This window comes from Arachis ipaensis, chromosome B8 (genome assembly GCF_059453495.1).
Source record: "Arachis ipaensis isolate K30076 ecotype BB chromosome B8, ASM5945349v1, whole genome shotgun sequence".
Classification (NCBI taxonomy): domain Eukaryota; kingdom Viridiplantae; phylum Streptophyta; class Magnoliopsida; order Fabales; family Fabaceae; genus Arachis; species Arachis ipaensis.
In genome coordinates, this window is record NC_142443.1 from 120,740,582 (window position 1) to 120,746,576 (window position 5,995).

Sequence of the window (5,995 nt, forward strand, 5' to 3'; positions counted from 1 at the left end):
ATGGTTATAATGTGTAACCACTCATTAAATCTCAAAAACTCACAAGGCATTTTGTTCTATCTCTCTTCTATGTTCCACAAGAATTCATTCAAGCAAGTTTTAAAATAATTTTTCCAAATCAATTCAATAGAACGCCCTAAAAATAAAAATCTTAGAAATCTTTGTTGTTTTTCACCAAAATTATTTTCTATATGTATGTATGATGTGATGGATGCAATTTTCAAAATTTTTCTAGTTCTTTTCCTAATTTTTAACAAGCAAAAACTAACATGAACAATTTGGACCAAAATTGAACTAGGTGCTATGCTATTCACATCATCCAATCACAACTTCTATCTATAAATATATACCATGAAAATGTAATAGTAAAAAATACTAATAAATATCTACAAAAATCATAATAAAAGAAGAAAAAAATAAAGTGCAAAGTGTTCGGAAAAGAAAGTTTATGCCCCAAAAATGGTGAATCCTCCCCCACACTTAAGTGTTGCACGGTCCTCCGTGCACAAACATAATCTGGGGAGAATGGTTCTAAAGAGCTCCACCTTCAGTTGGCGGATGCGGGGGCTTGGGTTGTGTGGAAATCGCCAAGTCCACTGTAGGCTCGGCATCTCCATCCTCGGTGTCCTCTTCCTCTCCCGGCTCCTTGCCTTGTGTCTCATCCCAAAAAGAATGAATAAGGTATAATTAGGAATCATAAGGAAAGTAGCACAAAAAAGGTAAAGGAGAGAGTAAATAAGCATCTAATTGAGGAATTTTGCATAGTGTTATGGTATAGTAAAATGCATTGTGTGTATTCTAAGTGTGCACGGTTTAGAACACACATGTTGGCCGGTTAAAATGGTAACCACATAATCAAAAGAAATAGTTAAGAATGATTTTCTCAATTAAGTATCCTAGGTTGTAAATAAAGAATAAGCAAAACTTAAGGTACAAGCAACCCTAGGTAACACAAAAGTGAATTGAACCTATGAGAGATTGGTTATTGATATTGTGCAAGTGAAAGCGCAAGATTGATAAAATAGCACAACAAGCAATAACCAATGCAATGATGAAAAGAAAACTACTTATTCATCATGAAACACAAAGAAAGAGTCACATGGTATAGGTACTTATTACAAAAAGTGATACACTTGATAGCAATCAAGCAAAGTCACTCAAACAAATGCCAAGCATTAACAGGGAGCAAGTACCGGTCATGTGATGAATGTGATATGAAAAATCATGATAAACAAGTAATTTCAACTCAATTCACTTGATTTCATATGCACTTATAAAAGTTTCACCTAATATGTAACAAAATGTAAATGTGCAAATCCAATTAGGTGATAGTAATTGAAGGTAAAGTACAAGTGCATCCATGAAATTCAATCAACAAGCAACCCAATCAAACAACAAGCAAACACTTGCAACTTATTCAATTACAAACACTTAAACCAAAACTAATATAATTACTAAAACAAAAATGTCATGCAATGAAAACTAAGTAAAACAAGCAGAAAAACATGGAAAAGAAAGGTAGGGGAGGGATGGAGGGGAAAAGAAGAGAAGAAGTAGAGAGAAGAGAAGAAAAGAAGTAAAGTGAGAGAAAACGAAGGCGTGCATACGCACACAAGGCAGAACAGGGGGTGTGCGCTCGCACGACGCGTGCGAGTGCTCCGGACAGAAGAAAAATATAGATGTGTGCATGCGCACCTAACTGTGCGGATGCACAAAACTCTTTTTGTTTTTAAAGAGGATGGATCATGTGTGGGTGCGCACACAAGTCCGTGCGCACGCACAGGAGCAAGTGGGGTTGGGGTGCAGGCACACAAGCTGTGCTAACGCTCCCACCAGAGGGAGTGCAAGCTTGCGTGCGGACGCACACGTCTGTGCGGACGCACAGATAGCGTGATAAGGAACATGCGTGCGTGCGTACAAGGCAGTGCGCATGCACAGATCAAGAAAAATAGGGCAGCGTGCACGCACAGGGTGTGCTGGCGCTGCGACCAGAGGACGCTACAAAAGGTGTGCAGACGCACAATAGCGTGTGCTTGCACAGATGGCAAAAATTGCAGTTGCATGCGCACGGACAAGGTGCGTGCGCACAGGTGCCCTGATTCAAAAATTTTTTTTCTTTTCAAAACCAAGGGTCTAAGCCTTAGCACATCAACATATCAACCCTAAAACATTCAAAACATCACGAAACCATGATCCATTTGCAATTTAACTTACTAAACTCAAAATTAAACTAATCATAAGCTACTAAGACAAGCAAACATGCAAGAAACTAGAACTATAAACAAAGAGAAAGGTAAGAAAGATGTTTCCATGGTGGGGTGTCTCCCACCTAGCAGTGGGGTGGGCATGGTTTGGATTTTTATAAATCCAAACTGGATCCATTTCAAAACCAGTTTTATGGTTCATGAAACCAAACCAGAACTGGATTGAAGAGAGAAACCGGTTTTAAACCGGTTTGAAAAAACAAAAACCGGTTTTAAACCGATTTTAGAATTTAAATCCGGTTTTACTTACAAACCGGTTTTAAATCCAGTTTTACGTATAAAACCGGTTTTAAATCCGGTTTTTGTTAATCCAAATCTAAAATCCCGTTTTTTTATAAAATTCAGTTTTAAAACCAGATTTTTTAACTAAAAATTCAATTTTAAAACCAATTTTTGAAAATCCAGTTTTAAAACCAGTTTCTTCAACCAAAAATCCAATTTTAAAACTAGTTTTTAAAAATCCAATTTTTAAACCAGATATTTTAACAAAAAATCTACTTGTAAAACCAGTTTTTAGAAATTCAATTTTCAAACCATAATTTTTTTTAAAGTAAAATTAATACTAAAGTCATTTTAAAGTGTATAGGTTCATTACAACTAGAATTTGGTTCTTTATAAATCTAATGACAATAGCTAATCTATATAACATTTAATCATTCTCAAGATATCAAAAGAATACCACCAAAAAATCTCTCTAAAACAACAACCACGAAGTATCAAAAGATGCCAAGTTGCCAACAAAATCATCAAACAACCACAACCTTTGAGGAAAATATATCTGAAAATAACAAAATATACCTTTATCATTTCAAAACAAATCTTTGAATGAAAGTATTAAACCAAATGAGAATATTAAGCATACCTAGTCATCATCAAGATTATCAATTGATGCCGCCATAGAACAAGCACCATCGTTAGAGAAAAATATATCTGCCAAGGGAATCAAATTAATTATCAAGTCTATATTCAACAACTTTTAATTGGTAACTAATACCTAATTTATAAAATAAAAAGATAACAAAAACAAAAATAAAATAAAATGAGAAGAAATATGAAACAAATTTTATACCTTGATCAACTTGTTGAAGAACTTCATCATTATCATCTAAAGCAGAGAAAAGATCTTCCTTAAGCCAATCTCCTGTGCAGACTAAGGCTTCTACCATTCTAGGTGTTAAGGAACTGCGGTATGGATCGAGGACTCTTCCTCCAGTACTAAATGCAGACTCCGAAGCTACCGTAGAAACAGGTATAGCCAATACCTCACGAGCCATATTTCCAAGAATTGGAAATCGGGTTGAGTTGACCTTCCACCAGTTTAGTATATCGAACTTATGGGAGTATAGCTCGCATTCTTCTTGTAAATATCTATCAAGTTCAGATCTTGTATTTGTTCTGCGACCGGTTGCTTGTAGAAAAAAGCCCATGCCATGAAGATCGGTATTAATGTTGTTGGCTTGAACATCTTGTGTATCAGCTTCACTTGCTTCCTCATAACTTTGGTATTGCTAATAAAGTAACTTTATGCACTTGGACAACTTTGACTTCAATTCGCCTCCTTTTTCTTCTCCAAAGAAGTAATCCAAGAAATAATTGACATACTCAATCTTTTGCATTGGATTAAGTACGATAGCAATCAATAACAACATATTCACCAAATCAGATTACCCCAATACTTTTTATACTTAACCCTCATCCTTTCTGCCATTGACATAGTACTAAAATCAACAGAATCACAAGAATGACGAATAAATCATCCAATTGCAAATACTTCCTTCATATACATATCACTGGTAACATATAAGGTACCAGAAACACGTATAGTGGCATCACTAAACACTCGCAAAAATGGTACAATGGACTCATCATACTCCCAGTCTGAATCAGAAGGAACACCTCTCCCTTTTCCTCCATTCATCTCTCCTATATAAGTATTATCTTTCAAAGCAAGCAACTCAAATGCTTTGCGATGCTTCAAAGCTACCTCTAATATTTGATAGGTAGAGTTCAACCTAGTCTCAACATCCATGCAAGGCAAGCCTTTATATTGGATTTTCTCTAGTTCAACACACTTTTGAAACCTACTAGCTCTAGATGGAGAAGATCTAACATACTTTACTGCACTACGAATCCTCAAGACTGATTCATCAATCTCTTTCAACCCCTCTTTTACAATTAAGTTTATAATATGTGCACAACATCTCATATGAATAAATTCACCATTCAAAATAATGCTATTCCCAGAATTCAATCGTTGCTTCAGATATTTAATTGCAACATCAATAGACGAGGCATTATCAACTGTCACACTAAAGACCCGATTCAAATTCCAATTATTTAAACAAGATTCAATTGTTGCTCCTATAACCTCTCCTGAATGACTTGTCACTTGACAAAAATTAAGTATTTTTTTTTATATAATTTTCAATCAAAATCAACAAAGTGTGCTGTCAAATTCATATAAGTAAAATTTTGAATTGAAGTCCAAGTGTTAGTGGTTAGACGTACTCTACCACAATTTGCCAAAAGAAAATCTTGCAACTTCATCTTCTCTTCAGCATAAAGAGCTCCAATGTCACGTGCTAATGTAGTCTGTGAAGGAACTTTGAATCTTGCTTGTAGGGCATGTACAAATTTTCGGAATTTCAGGCTTTCAACAAAGCGAAATGGTAGCTCTTCCCCAATAAACATTTCCACAAGTGCCCTTCGAGCCTCCTCTTGGTCAAATTTGGAAGCACTGGGTGAATTTAAAACACCATGCTCATCTATAGTCGGTGTGGTCGTTGTTTTTCTTCTTTTGTTCGAATCATTATTAGGATTTTGCTTGCATCTTCTCAAATGACCACCCATTGAGCTGGTTCCATTCCCATATTGTATTAAGCTACCACAATATTTGTATTTAGCCTTCTTCTTGGTAGCATTCTCTACATCAAAATGATCCCAGACAGCTGACCGATTCTTACAAACACCTGACGATGGAGAAGATGGTTGAGTGCTAGCGGACATCCCTGCTGCTTCAATATTACTGTTTTCAGTCATCTTGCTCTGCATATAAAGCAAGGTGTACATAACTCAAAATTTGGTGCCAAACATGCTAAAATTAACACAAACTAATCCAAAGAAACAGCAGCCAATAAAACTTCAGCATGATTCATAAACTAATGCATGTTCAAATATCTCGCAAAGAAAACACGGCCTAAAGATTATGAAAATTACTATCCTGTACCTCAAAACAGCAGAACAAGACAGCAACAGTGTTTCATATCAACAAAATTAACCTATCCAAATATTTCTGTGACTGTCTCGCTTGATAAAAACTATCATCTACATTGATACCTTTGGTAGGATTTTGGACAAGCATGCTACTATAACCATGAAAACAATGTCACTCATTTTCAACTTCACATACACGATTATTTTTTAAATTCTTTTTAGTGATACAGGTACCAAAAACAATAATCTCCTCTTAAATAATACCAAATATTATTAGTTGTGCATGCAATTCATCAAGGCCAAAAAAAATTGTTAATAAATAATATCAGAAAAAGTTCATAGAATGAAGGCAAAGGAGATAATCATGCAACCAGAAAATAGACACTTAACATCATATTAAACACAACAAAATTAGAAGACAAGCAAAAAGAACTAAGTCGAAAAAGAGATGCCAAAACAGCAAAAATAGTTCAAACTCGGTCAAATATATGTCAAATTGATCAAATAAGAATAAACAC

At 35.2% G+C, this 5,995-nt stretch overlaps 1 pseudogene; it reads right to left on the bottom strand.

The window, feature by feature from the left end:
• Positions 1–4,649: 4,649 nt before the first annotated feature.
• LOC107611322 (zinc finger BED domain-containing protein DAYSLEEPER-like) lies at positions 4,650–5,303 on the bottom strand (annotated as a pseudogene).
• Positions 5,304–5,995: the final 692 nt, after the last annotated feature.